Source organism: Narcine bancroftii, chromosome 1, assembly GCF_036971445.1.
Source record: "Narcine bancroftii isolate sNarBan1 chromosome 1, sNarBan1.hap1, whole genome shotgun sequence".
In the NCBI taxonomy this organism is placed as follows: Eukaryota; Metazoa; Chordata; class Chondrichthyes; order Torpediniformes; family Narcinidae; genus Narcine; species Narcine bancroftii.
The window spans coordinates 218,840,087-218,858,390 of NC_091469.1; the positions used below are offsets into that span (position 1 = coordinate 218,840,087).

Below are 18,304 nucleotides of genomic sequence, written 5' to 3' on the forward strand. Positions count from 1 at the left end.
TACTACATACAGATGTGAACAATGCAAAACTCTCAGCTCAGTTCCTTTGTAGCCCTTTCACTTCACAATATTCCATCCAGCACCGATTCAAATAGCAATTCCATGTTAAAACCTGAATTTACTGACCACATTAAGAGGATTGGATATAGCGAATCATTAAAACCTTCCTTCACTTGTTTTGTGACGTGATCAGAAATGTGAAAAACTGTGTCTCTCCACAAATGCTGCTTGACCGTTTCACATTTAAAAAAAAAATTTCAGATCACCAGAATTCACCAACCTTTGATTTTATTATTTAAATGCAAGATTGAATGGAATGTGTCTTGGAAATGCCAACTCTATTTTCCAGAGTAAATATAGCTCAAACTTCATCTTGTTGATCATCACTGAGCAAGCAGCCGATCTCTTTAAGGGCAGCATATACATCAGGTATGCCCGAGTTTTTTTTTCCCCAGGACAAATTGATCATATTGTTGGACTTTATTTACTTCTGGGGTGGGGTGGGGGGGGGAGAGAGAAAAAGTCTATTATGTGTTTCAGCCAAGGGTACTGCATACAGATTATTGACCTTTGACCTTTATCTATGTAGTAGGCACATCTTGGTTATACTGAACCATCAGCCTTCCATGTTGGAGGCAAGGAAAATGTAGACCCAACTAATAGAACCACGCCACCAAATTTCTAAACCAATATGCTTTCATGCTGTGACTTGGTGGATAAATATAGAATAAAACAACATTTCTCTTCTTTCAACATTGTACAGCCACTGGAGAACACAAATGAGCATAGGCTTTGATGTCTCATCACAAAGGAACTGAAATGGCAGGGCTTGGAATCACCAAGGTGCAGACCATACTGCCCATCAAGACCTTGCTGGCTAGATTATAGAACATTTCAGCTCAACCCAGCCTTGCATTTTTTTTTCCTTCACGCATCCAACAGACTCGACTATATTTGGCTCCACTGCTCTTGCTAATACATTTTAAAACCGAATCACTTGGTATGCAAAAAAACCTCGTATCAGGTTTTTCCCAATCATCTTTATTCTATTTGCCCTTCTTTCTGACCTCTCTGCCAACCTGAACAAAAATCTTTCTGTGTATTCTGGGGTTTCAATGACTATAAGTTTTCCTGCAGAAGCCTCATTCCCAACAGGAACAGCCCAAGATTATCCAGTCTACCCACAAAACAAAGGTGTCTTATCCGTTAAATTATTTTCGCAAGCCTTCAGTTACAGGCTTCAGGTATAACTACTGCTACTGAGACAAAATTCAGGGCTTAAGATAAACCTACCATTATTGTTACGAACCACTACATTTAGAATGTAACATGTATGAGTCAAGAATGGAATTTCAGTCTTCCAGAGGGAGATGGACTGAATGGTGGATGACCACCAACTGAAAACCATGTTCCCCTACCTGGACAACATGACCATCTGTGACCATGACGCCAACCTGCAAAAGTTCCTCCAGACAGCAAAAGCCTAAACTTCACTCATGACCAGAAGAAATGAATGTTCTGCACTTCGTATCTGACTATACTAGGGCACGTGGTGGAGAATGGAGTCATTTGACCTTACCCTGAGCGTATGTGGCCCCTGCTGGAACTCCCATTCCCCCATAACCTCAAGGACCTGAAAAGGTGCCTGGGGTTCTTTTCATACAATGGGCCCCAAATTATGCAGGCAAAGCCCGCTCCCTGGTTAAAAATTAATACTTTTCCCCATCTGCAGAGGCCCAAGTGGCCTTCACTTGCATCAAAGGCAACTTTGCCAAGGTGGCGATGCATGCCATAGACAAATCCATCCCATTTCAGGTGGAGAGCAATGCGTCTGACTTTGCCCTGGCTGCCACGCTGAACCAGGCAGACAAACCATGGCATTTTTCTCCCATAACCTCCAGGGCCCTAAACTCCAGCACTCAGTCATTGAAAAAGAGGCCCAGGCCATAATGAAAGCTGTGCGCCACTGGAGGCATTATCTAGCTGGCAAACTGTTCACCCTGCTGACTGACCAACATGAGATCGCATTCATGTTCAACAACAAACAGGGGGGATAATTTAAGAATGACAAGAACCAGAACTCTCCACCTACAATTATAAGATTTTTGTACCGGCCCAGGAAGCCCTGTCACATGGTATCTGCACCAATGTGCAAGCAGATCGCCTCTCAGCCCTACACAGCAGCCTCTGCCACTCCGGGCTCAATCACTTAGTGAGAGTCCAAAACCTCCCGTACTCTGTTGAGGACATCAGGGAGCTGACCCACAGCTGCCTGGCCTGCGCACAGTGCAAGCCGCACTTCTACCAGCCAGAGAAAGCTCACCTGATTGATGCCACCCTCTCCTTCATATGTGCAAGTATGGATTTCAAGGACCCCCTCCCTTCTATGAACCAGAGCGTGCATTTTCTCAAACGTTGATGAATGCTCACAATTCCCATTCGCCATCCCCTGCCCAAATACGACTACACCCATTATCTTAAGTCCCTGCGTAACCTCTTCACGGTCTTTGGATTCCCGAGTCATATTCACATTGACTGGGCGGGTCCTCATTTATGAGCGAGGAGTTGCGCAATACCTACTGGCCAAAGGCATAGCCATGAGCAAGACCACCAGCTATAACCCCTGAGGGAATGGCCAGGTGGAAAGGGAGAACGGCTCCATTTAGAGGGCAGTTCTCCTGGGCCTCGTCAAAAGGGCTGCCTGTCTCCCAGTGGCAAGAGGTCCTACCAGAGACATTCCACGCCACCAGGTCCCTCCTCTGTACAGTGAGGAATGTGACCCTGCATGAAAAATTATTTTCCTTCCCCAGGAGATCACATTGGGAACAATGCTACTGGTTTGGCTGATGACGCCAGGACCTGTGCTACTCTGGAGACACACCAGAACCCACAACGCAGACCCCCCCGATCGTGAAAGTCCACCTCCTCCATGCAAACCCCGAGTATGCCTACATGCAGAACCAGGATGGGCAGAGAGACATTGTCTCTGTCCATGATCTATCTTATACTGGGCACCACCCCCAATTGAAAAGCACACTGAACTGACCATGGTTGAATGACCAGCTCCACTCCCCATCCCCAGAACTAGCATAGACACAGTCAAGGATGTGACCCCACCACCCACCCACCCACTTCCCCAAACCAGCTTCAATTGATTCTATTCTTCCATCTGAATCGCAGCCCGTCAGAGCACTGCCCAGGAGCCTACAGCAACACTGCAGCCAGCACTCCGATGGTCAGTTCGACGGACGAAACCGCTGGACAGGCTAAACAAACTCTAACACTTCACCCCGCCGGATATTATTTCAAGAGAAGGGGTGAATGTGGTGGAACATTGTGGTGAAAGGCATTTGAACAGATGTATGGACTGGCCAGTCCAAACCTCCCTGACCTTCCTTAACCTCTAGCTTAGCTCCCCCCTGGATTTCCTAATAAAAGCTGGTGTAGCCAGACTTGCCCCCTCTTGCTCCTGTATCTGGAACCAGGCCAAGTCGTGTATCAGTAATGCTCAAGTTTTTGGTAATTAAACCTGATTCCATCACATCGAAGTGATGATTGTGTGGTTCACAATTTAATTACCAAAACAAAAGTCATGGAAGCTCAAACAACAGGACAAGGTAGCAGCGATCGGGAAGATGCCCAGTTAACCCAGCCACTTGGTGTAGAGGTGGACGTACTGTACCCTTCGGGTCTGCATCAACTCTTCAGCGGGTAACAGGAGAGGTTTTCCAGCTGACCAGCCGCTCCCTTCGCGAGGCCGCCGCATGGGACGCAGCCGCTCCCTTCACGAGGCCGCCGCATGGGATGCAGCCGCTCCCTTCGCGAGGCCGCCTCATGGGACGCAGCCGCTCCCTTCGCGAGGCCGCCGCATGGGACGCAGCCGCTCCCTTCGCGAGGCCGCCGCATGGGACGCAGCCGCTCCCTTCGCGAGGCCGCCGCATGGGACGCAGCCACTCCCTTCGCGAGGCCGCCGCATGGGACGCAGACATTATTGTGCCATCACAACCTAAGGAAGGCTGGAGATAAGAACGATTTCCTGTTTGCATCTGTAGACGATTGGGTGTTTTGAATAATTACAGATGGCCGAACATAGGATGAAGCGATGGCCCTGTTGCAGAAGCAGTACGGAACCCTGACAAACCCAATGTATGTGAGGTACAAATTAATGTCCTAGCATCAAGCCCCTGGGGACCCTTTTGCACAGATCACGCAGGTGATAAGAGATCTGGTTAGAGCCTGCATGTATACTCTGGTGAGTGCCTCAGTGTATGCCAATTAGCTGTTGCGGGACAGACTGATGACAAACATGCTATCGACCTACGTCCGTCAAAGACTCCTGGAAAAAGGTAACTGCATGTTGCAAGAAGTAATGGATTTGGGGGGAGGCGATGGAGACTGCGGTGCAAAGCTGTGAGGCTTACACCCCCAACGGTCGGGCATCTACATGGGTAACTTGGGCGCCACCATGTTGGGATATGGCATTGACGGTAGTGGCCGTCAAGTGCAGGTTCTGCAGGCTGGCCAGGCACCCCCGGATGTCCTGCTCAGCCAGGAACGCAGTGTGCTTAAATTGCAAAAAAGGGCACTATGCAAAGATGTGCAGGGACAGCCCACTGCTAGCAGCACCACGCGTGATTCGAGGGATGGGTAACATCTTTGGGGGAGTGGTCACCAAGATGACGATCACCAACATCATTTTTGGCTTCGGATCAGTGATCGCTAACTTCACTTTCGGTCCCAGCCATGTGTGAGTACTGGGGGTAGCCATCTTCTGAGGCGCCGAGTCCGACACATTACCATCAGGAATGGTACAATGGTGACCCTGAATTGGACCCAACTCTGACCTCCGTGACGCTGGATCAGAACACGCCTCACCAGCTGGCATGATCAATGATCAACATTAAGGTTAATGGCCATGTCATGGGTTGTTTGTTTGACACAGGAAGCACCAAACGTTTTATCCACCTGGGCTTAATAAAGTGCTGTGCACTGAAGGTGTCTCCGGAAAAATGCCAAATATCCCTGGCTTGTTAAGCCATGTCTGCAGAGACGTGTGGGTACTGTCAGATAGACTTAAGGGTGCAGGGCAGGGAGTACAGGGATTTTAAAATCATGGCAATGCCCTAACTCTGCACACCGGTTATTCTGGGGTTAGACTTCCAGTGTCAGCTGGAAAGTGTAATGATGCATTTTGACAGTCCACACCCCCCATCAAAGTGCAGAACGAGGAATTTAGCCCAGCCAATGAGAGTAAGGTGGGAAGCATGTGTGGGCTGTCCACCCTTTTGGTCCCTCCACTTATCAGAGAATTGCAGACCGATAGCCGCCAAAAGCAGGAGATCTAGCGCGGAGGACGCATGTTTTATTAAAACTGAAGTCCAGACGCTGTTGACCTAAGGCATAATTGAGCCCAACAACAGCCCCTGGAGAGCGCAGATGTTGGTGGTAAAAGCCGAGGGTGGGGTGGGGGTTGGGTGGGGTGCTGAAGAACTGGATGGCAAGACTGCAGCCAGACTGTGGATAGATTTATGTTACCGGATGTCTACCCCCTACCCCGAATTGCCGACATGGTGAACGAGATAGCCCAAAATAGGGCCTTCTCCAACGTAGACCTCAAGTCGGCATAGGATCAGATCCCAACCCACCCAGAGGACAGGACTAACATGGCTTTTGAAGCTGACAGCTGACTATATCAGTTCTGCAAGGTGCCATTCAGTCTGAAGAATGGGGTATCTGTGTTGCAAAGGTAGATGGACTGCATGGCAGATGATCTCAAGCTAAAGGCAATGTTCCTGTATTTGGATAACGTCACCATATGTGGTCATGACGTGGAGGAACACGATACGGATCTAAGGGAATTCGTCGCCGGGGCAAAAACCCTAAACCTGACGTATAATCAGAAGAAGTGCGTGTTCCACACTTCACGGCTGGCGATACTAGGGTACATGGTGGAGGGAGGAATCAGGTCCCCAAACCCTGAGAGAATGCGCCCCCTAAGGGAACTACCATTGTCCTAGAACCTGAAAGCCCTGAAAAGGTGCCTTGGGTTCTTTTATTATTATGCCCAATGGGGCCCCAATTATGCAGACAAGGCCCAGCTATTAGCGAAGTCAACAGACATCCACCCCCATCAGCAGAGGCTCATAAAGTGCCTTTCACCACAAACATGGTATTGCAGCCATTGTACCGGTTGGCCCGCCCCTGACACTGTAACTCCTCCCCCTCCAGGATTCCTAATAAAGGTGGTATCGCCCAATCACCTCCCTCAGTACTGCCGTGGAATCGGGCCAACAGCATGTAAGCTATGACTAAGTTTGTAGCAATTAAAGCCTATTAACCTCAATGTCTGGTCTGTCAGGTCTAGTTGATAGCACTACAAATGCCCTGGTGAAGCCATTCCAAAGCCTCTTCATCCTTCCTATAGTATGGCAACCAGATATGCACATTATACTCCACGTGTGGAATAACCTCAAATTTATGCAGCTGTGAAGTTTCTTCCTAATTTTTGTCCTCAATATCCTGACCACTGAAGGCAAACATGCTCTATGCAACCTATCACCCGTGTTGCACTTTCAGGGAGAATGGACATGCATCCCAAAATCCATCCAAACAATAATGCACCCGAGGGTCCTGCCAATTATTTCATACATTCCTCTTGCACTTGACCTAAAAAATTCAGCACCTCACACATTATTGGATTAAACGCCATCTGCCATTTCTCCACCCATATTTCCATCTGCGCTTTAACCTGCTGAACCTGGTGACAATCTATAGCACACTTTATATCACACTGTAAAACAAGCTGTAGAAAAAAAATTAGGCCATTTGGCTCATCAAGTCTGTTCCACCATTTGAATTTTGTAAATTTTGTATCATCTGCAAACTTACTAATCAGACCATTACATTTTCATAAATAATCATTAATTTTTATTACAAACAACAGCACTGAACCTTGTGGAACACCACAGTTGATAGACTTTCAGTCAGAACAGCACCCCTCTGCCACTACCCTTTGGACTCCAATGCAAATTACCAACTCACTATGGACCCCAAGTGACTGGATCTTCTGGGCCAGGCTACCATGAAGAGCCCTGTGCTTTCCCAAAGACCATAGAGATAACATGCACTGTTCTCCCCTCATCTTGACAACACCCTCAGAAAATTTAAATTACCTTTTTTTAAAATAAAATTTAGACATACAGCAATGGTAACAGGTCCTTTCAGCTCACGAGGCCTTGCCACCCAATTGATCTACAACCTCCAGTCAGTTTTGAATGTTGGGAGGAAATTGGAGCCCTATGGAAAATGTATCATCTCCTTACAGAGAGCGTGGGATTCAAATCTCGGTCCCAAACGCTGGCTCGGTGGTGGCATTGCACTATGTAACCGCGCCACTCAAAGATTTTGAGACAGGACCTCCCTCAATGAATGCTGAGTATTCCTGATAAGTCTATATTTGTTTGCAAGTAAATCCTATTCCCAAGAATCTTCTCTAATAAGATCCCTCCCATTGATATACAGCACTCAAGGTTTGACCCTGTTATCATTCGTAAAGAAGGGAACAACAGTGGCTATTCTCCAGTTTTCTGGGACTTTGCCCATGGTTAAAGATCTGTCAAGGCTCCACCTTCACCTGCTTTATTCCCAATTTGGAAAAGTTTGAAATTGTTTGTAATATGCTTTGGTCATTGAAGTTGCCTTTTGCTCTTTTTCAAATCTAAGTGTTGGAAAACTCCAAAAATTATACTTATAGATGTTTATATCTCAAACAAAACCGCATTGGTGGGACTATCACTAGTGCTTGTGGTAAACCACTGCAATGTATAATTATCTGGTCGAGCACACCCATTGGCTGGTTGTACCTGTGGCGCCTCCCCATGGGTTCCTTTATAAAGGTGACTGTTCCACAGCCCCTGCAACACAGTGCAGGACAACTAATTGGTAGGAATATGTTATGTTCTCAAATGATTAATCGCCCATTGATTTCTCCACAATAGTCTCCTGAGTGATTGATGGTGCATCAGTGCTGACCTGGGAGGGCAGACACAACACTGCTCTGCAAGATCCTTCTGCTTTCTTTATCTGTATAGGCTTCAAGTGGCTTGTTAAAGGACCCGACCGTGTTTTAAGTTAAATCTGGCAACCTCGGAGGTCTGTGCCCAAGATGATTGTACATGTACTCAGCAGGGGCCACAAGGGGTTGCAGTCTCTGAGGGTACTGCAGACCAGCACAGGCACCAGAAATGGGGAGGAACACCCTTCATTGAAGAGAAGCAGACGACTATACAAGATGGTGACCATGGCAGCTGACCAGCGAGGGGATCAGTGGTTGAAGGACACACGAGGTGTGGGCAACTTGCGGTCTGAGGACCCAGAGGGGACTGGCTCATGGGAACCAGGTATTGTGCTGGGATAAGAGAGAATACTGAGGAGAAGATGTGCTCCCGAAGGGCACTGCTCCCTCCAAGCTGTGCGCACACACATGTTTTGTTAATTTGAAATTTACGTGCACACAAAATTATGTAATTAATAATTTGCACTTATTAAACATTCACAGGCATTCAGTGCACACATACTTTGGTCACAGGAAAATAATTTGCACCATGCAAGTTTTTTTTGCACATACTGACTGACAAATTAGAGGAAAGATTGCCAAGGGGTCTAGAGCACTGAAGACTTCCTGATCATATTGGAGATTTGGATCTGGAGCCGAGGCAAAATTCAAAAGACACTCAATGACTGATTGGACATTCTTTTACTTCTCTTGCTCTCTTACAATAAGGGACATAGGACACACGTAATATTACATGTTCTGTACTATTACAGGACAGTAAAGGAGTCATGAATATGATTCCCTGAGACAGCAATAGCTTGACCTTTATAGTGCTATTGCACACACCAGTGTTGTCTCCGCTCCATCCTCAACATTCATTGGAGCGACTTCATCCCTAACATCAAAGTACTCAAGATGGCAGAGGCTGACAGCATCGAATCCATGCTGTTGAAGATCCAACTGCGCTGGGTAGGTCACGTCTCCAGAATGGAGGACCATCGCCTTCCCAAGATCGTGTTATATGGCGAGCTCTCCACTGGCCATCGAGTCAGAGGGGCATCAAAGAAGAGGTACAAGGACTGCCTAAAGAAATCTCTTGGTGCCTGCCACATTGACCACCGCCAGTGGGCTGATATCGCCTCAAACTGTGCATCTTGGCGCCTCACAGTTCGGTGGGCAGCAATCTTCTTTGAAGAAGACCGCAGAGCCCACCTCACTGACAAAAGACAAAGGAGGAAAAACCCAACACCCAACCCCAACCAACAAATTTTCCCCTGCAACCGTGTCTGCCTGTCCCGCATCGGACTTGTCAGCCACATACGAGCCTGCAGCTGACGTGGACATTTACCCCTTCATAAATCTTCGTCCGCGAAGCCAAGCCAAAGAAGGCTAGTAATAGAATGATTCAACCATTTCTCAAAATGAGGTCTCAAATTACACAGGTTGAGTAAGGATGCATTTGAAAAGCCACATAGATTCTACATACACAATTACCCAAAAAAAGGAGTTGGATTATAAAATAAGCTGTCATTTTAATTTTTAAAAATTTAGACATTACAGCACAGTGACAGGCTATTTCAGCCCACGAGTCCATGCTGCCCAATTTACACCCAATTAATCTATAACCGCCGGAAGGTTTTGAACGGAGGGAGGAAACCCGAGCCCCAGGAGAAAACCCATACAGACACAGGGGGAATGTACAAACTCCTTACAGACAGTGTGAGATATGAACCCCGGTCCTGATTTGCTGGCGCTGTAACAACATTGCTGATATCTGATTGACCCAAAATTGAATACACCAGTGGAAAGATTTCTCATCTTGGTTCGAACATGTGGAAGTTATACTATTTTAATGTTTGATGCTCGAAATCCTAGAGTGGAAACATGGGCACATTTCCTGTAGGAAAAAAACTTGGATCTGTAGATTTCATGGAAGTTTCCCATTGGAATTTAGTAATAAATAATTGTACTTATTGAACTATACATTTATTTCCAGGACCAGTTTGACCAATTACAAATCAGAGAATCAAAAGCCCCTTTCACACTTGCCTCCCACTAAATCAGCCTTTCAGTGTCCCGGGATAGGAATGGCATTTCTGCTGTTCACCCTGGGCCACTCCCGCCCCCGCCCCCGCCCCCGCCCCCGCCCCCGCCCCCGCCCCCGCCCCCGCCCCCGCCCCCGCCCCCGCCCCCGCTCCCGCTCCCGTTCAATAAGAGTTCAATAAGGAATCAGATGTACTCATATACCCATGTGAGGTTTGTTACAAAATTGTTAAATCACCATCAACTCTCTTGGGCTTAATAACATGATTTTAGCAGTCAGCCAGTGATAAATGGTTAATTATTGGCTTCAATTTAGTGAGTCAATGAGTACTAATTAAGCTATGCTGTTCTTAAAGCAGAAATGCTTTAGGGCAGGGACCTAGACCAATAGTTCCCAACCTTTTTCTTTCCACCCACATGCCACTTTAAGTAATCTCTGTGATTAGCAAGGGATTCCTTAGGGTGGGATATGAAGTGGGAAGGGAAGGTTGAGAATCACTGCTCTGAATCCAATTGTTTCTGAAATATTTTGGTTGAGAAAAATTGTCATTGACCCATTTCCTTTGGAATAATGAAATTGTGCACATAACGAGCCAATTAGGTATGATTAAAACAGTGGTTTGTGACAGATCATGGGCAAGATAAAGAAAAAAATCCAATTTTGTAGTGTATCTCCAGAAACCTTAGTGAATAAAGTGGAGAAGAGGAAAATTATCCTTCAACTCTTTACCAGACAGATTTGTCATGTGATCAAGCATCAGTGGGAGGAGTGGCCATTGACTTGAATCTGACTACTGTAATATCAAGGACATCGATGCAGGGTGTTGGATGGTGTTTCACGTCATGAAAACCTCACTAAATCCCATGTGCTACAAGCCTCAATACAGGTCACAGCACCATGCCCCATTATTCTCGCCAGCATTAGGCACTCAGAACTCATGTTCATATAACTCGCTCAAATATTCCCATCTGTAGCAGCATTCACAAGTTCATGAAGCTCCAGCAACTCAATCCTCACCTTACCAGAGGATATTTGTTGTAGGGATTAAAGATTTTGCAGAATCCGCAGTCAGTGGCAGAGCAAACATTACAAAGGTGTAATGAACTTAAACCTAACTCTCCATTCTCCCTTTCACATTCCACTTTCCTGTTCAGATTCAACAGTTGCAACTTATGTAAGTACCAAGGTCTAGCTTGCCCAATCAATGCCCCTCCCCTCACGATAGAGTTAATTGATAGTATTAATTGTACAACAGGTCCTCACTTAACATTGTTGATACATTCTTGGAAAGTGCTACTTTAAGCAAAACCATGTAAAACAAAACCAATTTTAAATCATGGTAAAATACCGTGGTATTTTAATTTTAATTTTAAAAATGTTTTTACTCATCAATGCTATAATGAAATGATGTTGAACAAAACAATGTTATTCAATGCCTGAACAGAAAGGAGCTCCTAATATTGCCTTTTTTCCTTCCACTTTCTTCTCTATTTCTCATTTTGACGTAGCTTATGTTGTTCCGTTGTTTAAAAAAAGGTTCCAAAAGTAAACCAGGAAATTACATGCCAGTGATCCTGATGTCAGTCATAGGTAAATTATTGGAAGGTGTTCTGAAAGATCGGGTATCCAAGTATCTAAGAACTGATTAGAGGTAGTCAGCATGGATTTGTGCATGGTAGGTCGTCTTTAATGAATCATTTAGAGTTTTTCAAGGAGGTTACTAAGTAGATGAAGGAAAGGCTGTGGATATTGTCTATATGGACTTTGGTAAGGCCGTTGGCAACGTCCCACAAGGGAGATTAGTTCAGAAAATTCAGACACTAGGTATCCATGGAGAGGTTGGAAACTGAATTCAAAATTGGCTGAATGGGAGAAGACAGAGAGTGGTACTGGATGATTGCTTCTCAAACTGGAGGCTGTGACTAGTGGTGGGCCTCAGGAATTGGTGCTGGGTCCATTGTTGTTTGTCATCTGTATCAATGATCTGGATGATGATGTGGTAAATTGGATCAGCAAATTTGCTGATGACACTAAGGTTAGAGGTGTTGTGGGCAGCAAGAAAAGCTTTCAAAGCTTGTAGAGGGATCTGGACCAACTGGAAAAATGGGCCAGAGTATGGCAGATGGAATTTAATGCAGAGAAGTGTGAGGTGTTGCATTTTGGAAGGACAAAACAAGAAATGACATCCCTAGTAAATGGTAGGGCACTGAGGAGTACAGAGGAACAAAGGGATCTGGGAATACAGTCACATAATTCCCTGAAAATGTCATCACAAGGTAGACAAGATAGTGAAGAAAGCTTTTGGATCTTGACCTTCATCAATCAAAGTATTGAGTACAAGAGTTGGGATGTTGTGATGAGGTTGTATAAGACATTGGTGAGGCCAAATTTGGAGTATTGTGTGCAGTTCTGGTCTCCAAATTACAGGAAGGATATCGGTAAGATTGAAAGAGTGTAGAGAAGATTTACTAGGATGTTGCTGGGTCTTCAGGAAATGAGTTACAGGGAAATATTAAACATATTAGGACTTTATTCCTTGGAGTGTACAAGAATGTGGGAATATTACAAAATTATGAGGGGTATAAATAGAGTAAATGTGAGTAAGCTCTTTCCACTTAGATTAGGAGAGAGGACATGGCTTTAGGGTGAAAAGAGAAAGGTTTGGGGGGAACTTGTTCACTCAGATAGTGGTGGGAATGTGGAATGAGCTGCCATCTGCTGTGGTAAATGAGGGGTCACTCTTAAGTGTTAAGAATAAATTTGATAGATGCATGTATGGGAGAGATCTGGATGTTTATGGGATGGCTGCAGGTCAGTGGGACTAGTTGAACGAAGTTTTGGCACAGACTAGAAGGGCTGTATGACCTGTTTTCTGTGCTGAGTGTTCTAAGGTTCTATTTTCTTCTTCTCCCCTTAATCTCCTCCCTTTCTTTATGCCCCTCTACTTCTTGCTCCGAATAGGTAGTCCTACTATCTATTGGCCCCATAATCTAGTTCCCTTGGGAGCATGATTGCTGAAACCCTATGTTTGGCAGCAATAGGTTTTGGGTAACAATGCCTTTTGGCACACCACTCCCTGAATATTACTGTTTCTCTAAAGTTCTCTAAAGAGCAAATATAACAGCTTTTCCACAACCAACTCACCTTCCAAACAATTACCAACAAACCTGCAAGTAAATGGTAATTCTTCAGTTTTTCCAGCTTTTAAATGTAGAGTCCTAGAAAAACATTGATATATTCTTTAACACTGAGATCTAATCATTTTCAGCATTTAACACATCAAAACCAATAATTTTGTGAGGTTTACAAGTAAAGGAGGAGTTTTTGAATATCTGGAGTATTTTTTTAAACTTGATCCTTATAAAACATCTTTGAGCCATTTGTGAATTTCATTCATCACTCTGGCCAGGAGCCTTTGTGACAACTGTTAGATGTGACACATCATGCATTTCACATTCCTTCCTGGTGTTTGCACAGTTTTGGAGAGGAAGAAGGATGACTGAAGAGTTCCAAACCGATCAGGCTTTATTACTGACCCTTTGACTTCAACTATCAATATCCAACAACCTGCATTAACAACAATCGCAATTTCTTTTCACATAGCCTCTTACAATTGGAAAAGTATCTTAAGGCATTTCATGAGCAAATTGTTTAACAAACTTCAAGGCTGAATCACCTAAGGACATATGACCAAACATAAGGCTTTCAAGGGCATTTTAAAAGTAGTATAAAGGTAAAGAAATAGACAAATTCATAGGAGATAAACATGAAAATCTGCAGGCATTGTGGTTGTCATGCAATGCACAAAAATATTGGCATGATTAGCATGGGGGGGGGGGGGGGGCGGCATGGTTAGTGAGGGACCAGCACAATTAGTAGAGCAGTTAGCACAGCGTCGGCGACTCAGGTTCGAATCTGGTGTTACCTGTAAGGAGTTTGTACGTTCACTCAATTTCTGTGTGGTTTTCCTCCGGATGCTCCAGTTTCCTCCCACCATTCAATTGGGAGTAATTGGGCACCATGACTGGAAGGGCTTGTTACAGTGTTATATGCCAAAATTTAAATTTAAAATTCACGCAACGTTTATAGAAAGCAAAGGATTGTAACCAACATTTCAGACCTGAGCTCTTTGTCAAGGTGTGAGCAGAAAGTGGGAAGGCACCTTTCTGCTCATACCTTGACAAAAGGCTCTGGCCCAAAATGTTGGCTAGATGGCTTTGCTTCTAATGGATTCTGTGTGACCTGTCAAGTTTCTCCAGCACTTTTGTGTGTTGAACAAGTTCATTGATTTTATAGAGCATGAAATTCGATATGGATGTATATCCATTCATGGCAAGAGTGACTCGTTCAAGCTAACTGGCAGCAAAATATTTGTGAACCTAATTTTTCCTGCAGGCATTTGATTTCTTTCAAATCATTGTGTTCATAGTATTATGGAACTATATATATTTTTTATTTACAGTATGGAAGAAGCCAATTCCATCCATTTAAACGCAAGCCATCCAATCACACCCAGTTAACCTACAACCATATTCAAGTGGTTTTCAAACTGCCCCCCTAAACTCACATTCTTCTTCTTCTTTGGCTTGTCTTTGCGGACGAAGATTTATGGAGGGGTAAATGTCCACGTCAGCTGCAGGCTCATTTGTGGCTGACAAGTTTGATGCGGGACAGGCAGACACGGTTGCAGCGGTTACAGGGGAAAATTGGTTGGTTGGGGTTGGGTGTTGGGTTTTTCCTCCTTTGTCTTTTGTCAGTGAGGTGGGCTCTGCGGTCTTCTTCAAAGGAGGTTGCTGCCCACCGAACTGTGAGGCGCCAAGATGCACGGTTTGAGGCGATATCAGCCCACTGGCGGTGGTCAATGTGGCAGGCACCAAGAGATTTCTTTAGGCAGTCCTTGTACCTCTTCTTTGGTGCACCTCTGACACGATGGCCAGTGGAGAGCTCGCCATATAACACGATCTTGGGAAGGCGATGGTCCTCCATTCTGGAGATGCGACCTACCCAGCGCAGTTGGATCTTCAACAGCGTGGATTCGATGCTGTCGGCCTCTTTCATCTCGAGTACTTCGATGTTAGGGATGAAGTCGCTCCAATGAATGTTGAGGATGGAGCGGAGACAACGCTGGTGGAAGCGTTCTAGGAGCCGTAGGTGAGGACCCATGATTCGGAGCCGAACAAACTCACATACTATTTTAAGTAATCCCTATGCCATAAGTGCTCTGTGATTAGTAAGGGATTGCTTAAGGTGGTTTGTGAGTGAGAAGGGAAGATTAAGAACCACTGCTCTAGACCCAATTGTTACTGAAATACTTTGTTTGAGAAAAATTGTTTTTGGCCTATTTCCTCTGGAGTTATGAAACCGTTCACATAATAAGTCAATTAGGTACGATTAAAACATTGGTTTTCAAATCTTTTCTTTCCACTCACATACCACCTTAAGCAATCCCTTACAAATCACAGAGCACCTATGGCTTAGGGATCACTTAAGGCGGAATGTGAGTTTAGGGGGGCAGTTTGAAAACCACTGTTCTACCTGTTATGTTACACATATGAGAATGGGAAAGTGGTTCTGCCAACCAAGGAACAGATAGTCATTCACCAAATCCACTACTGTATTTCTTCAGTGATATCCAGACCTCACTTCTTAGGATCGATGGTGAAAGTGGAAATTCCTGCAACCCCATTCATGGACTGAAAGGTGGTGGATGGGAGGGGGAATTCTCATTGAAACCTCCTGAATATTGCAAGGGCTAGAGAGCGCAGATGGGAAGAAGACCTTTCCAGCAAGGGGAAAATCTAGGACTAGAGGGCACGGACTCTGAATAAAAGGAGGTTCCTTCAGAAGAGAAATGAGGAGGAATTTCTTCAGCCCGAGGATGGTGGATCAATGCAATTCATTGTCACAAATGGCTGTGGAGGCCAAATTATAGGGTATATTTAAATTTTAAATTTAGACATACAGCACAGTAACAGGCCTTTCCGGCCCATGAGCCCGTGCCCCCCAATTACACCAACAACCCGCGGTACGTTTTGCAAGATGGGAGGAAACTGAAACACCCCAGGGAAAACCCACGCAGAGATGGGGAGAATGTCCAAACTCCTTACAGACAGCATGGGATTTGAACCCCAGTCCCGATCATTGGTGCTATAACAACTTTGTGCTAACCGCTACACTAACCGTGTCACCCCTGCGAAGACTGATAGGTCCTTGATTAGTAAGGAAAAATACATCAGTCATGATTCGATTGGTGGAACAGACTCGATGGGCCAAATAGCCTAATTCTGCCCCTACAGCTTATGGTCATGGAAATCTTTGCTCAGAAAATAACAAAAAGTTTTCTTCCTTCGAACCATCAAATTCATTGATAACAAGTGCGATTGAAAGGGAATGGAAATGTTTTATTTTAAATATGCCCGAACTAGTTGAATCAGTTTTCATTAATAAGTAGAATGATGTGTTCTCTGAAGTTTGACTAATATGATGATTTAGCAACTTTATGTTGCCAGACTGTGAAAGAGTAAAGCAGATGTTGGCAGGGAAAGTCCGTGGCTGATTGAGAAATCGTAAGTCAACAGTGAGTCATATTTAATGGAGTGTGAGCATATAGTACTTAGTATGCTCTGTTACACTCAGGATTATTATTGTCCAGAATTTGTTTGTGCAATGTCTGTGAGAAATCCACTATTCCTATCAATTTCCCATAAAAAGCAATGATTGGAATAGTTAGCAGGATGGACAATTTTAGTTCTGTTTTATATTTTACAGCCAAAACCTATGACTGATATCTCATATATTTATTTGCCTCATCTTAACCAATAAATATAGTCACCTCATTGATCATTCTACCATAAGCTCAGAAGTGGTGATATTCTCTGATGACTGAACAATGTTCCAATCTATTTGCAGACCCTTAGAAAATGCCAGGCCTACATGCACCAACCTAGATACTCATCAGTGTCAATTTCAGAAGTGGAAGCAATTTTCATCTCTGACTAATTATAGTGCCAGTGACCCAGGTTCGAATCTTGTGCTGTCCATAAGGAGTTTCTATGTTCTCCCCGTGACCGGGTGGGTTTCCTCCGAGTGCTCCAGTTTTCTCCTTCACTCCAGAGTCATCTGGGTTCGCAGGTTAACTGGTCACATGCGTGTATTTGGGTGGAGCGGGCTCGTGGGACACAAGGATCTGTTACTAAATTATCAAACAATGATCACCACCCAAAATCTAAAACCTCTCTCAAGTCACTTAATGACTTTACCATCATCACATCGGCTACCTCAAACATCCCAGAGATTACGATTGACAAGAAATTGAATTTGACTACCAAATACAGTAAGTCGGAGAACAGCTGTTACTCGCTGGCTGAAGCCCCAAAGACCTCTCAACATCTACAAAGCCCAAGAGGATGGAGTACTCTCCATTTCCCTAATGAATGCAGCCCCATCACCTCTGAAAAGGTACTGAGTACTCAAAACATGTTTGCTTGACGCCATTCAAGATGGAGCTTGCTCGGCACCCCAGCAACCAACTGTAGTGCTATCAATTAAACCCGACAGGCCGGAGTCAAGATTAATAGGCTTTTATCACTATAAACTTGCACTCATAGCTTACATGCTGTTGGCCTGATTCCAAGGCAGAACTGAGGGAGGGGGATTGGGCGATACAGTGTTCCACCACACCAACCTAAACATATAATCCCTCTGACTAGTGCACAGTCACTCCACCATGAAACATTTACAAAATGAACTGCAGACACTCTCAGAGGAACTTCCAAACTCCTAACCTCTACCGCTGAAAAAGGCAAGGGCAGCAGATGAGTGGGAACCCCATCACCTACAGAGACCTACCCAACTGAGCAGAAGTTTCATTTGGAAATCTATTACAGTTGAGTAAGTAGTCATCAGGTCTTCTTCCTGGAACTTCCATGTTACTGCATTATGAGAGAACCTTGAGCCAGGAAGACGATAGGTCACTTCAGCATAAATGAAAACAATGGATCTAGAACTGGATGTGCAAAAGGCACATATTTATCTCACTCTTCACACTTTTCCTTCATAGGGCAGTGACTATTAAATAAGATCTTTCTCTGTGATAGTATGGATACTATCACCAATGTATATATTTGTATAAATATTTACATATAGTAGTAGTGATTGGCTGAGAGCTGTAGCCATGCCCACTGGCAGGTCATAAAGGGCTGCTCCTA

At 44.7% G+C, this 18,304-nt stretch overlaps 1 long non-coding RNA gene across 1 annotated transcript; it reads right to left on the reverse strand.

The window, feature by feature from the left end:
- Nucleotides 1-328: 328 nt before the first annotated feature.
- On the reverse strand, nucleotides 329-18,171 carry LOC138749250 (uncharacterized). Its single transcript, XR_011348514.1, has 3 exons — nucleotides 17,946-18,171; nucleotides 13,242-13,315; nucleotides 329-490 (listed from the first exon to the last, which is right to left on the reverse strand). It is a non-coding gene; the product is annotated as an uncharacterized lncRNA (long non-coding RNA).
- Nucleotides 18,172-18,304: the final 133 nt, after the last annotated feature.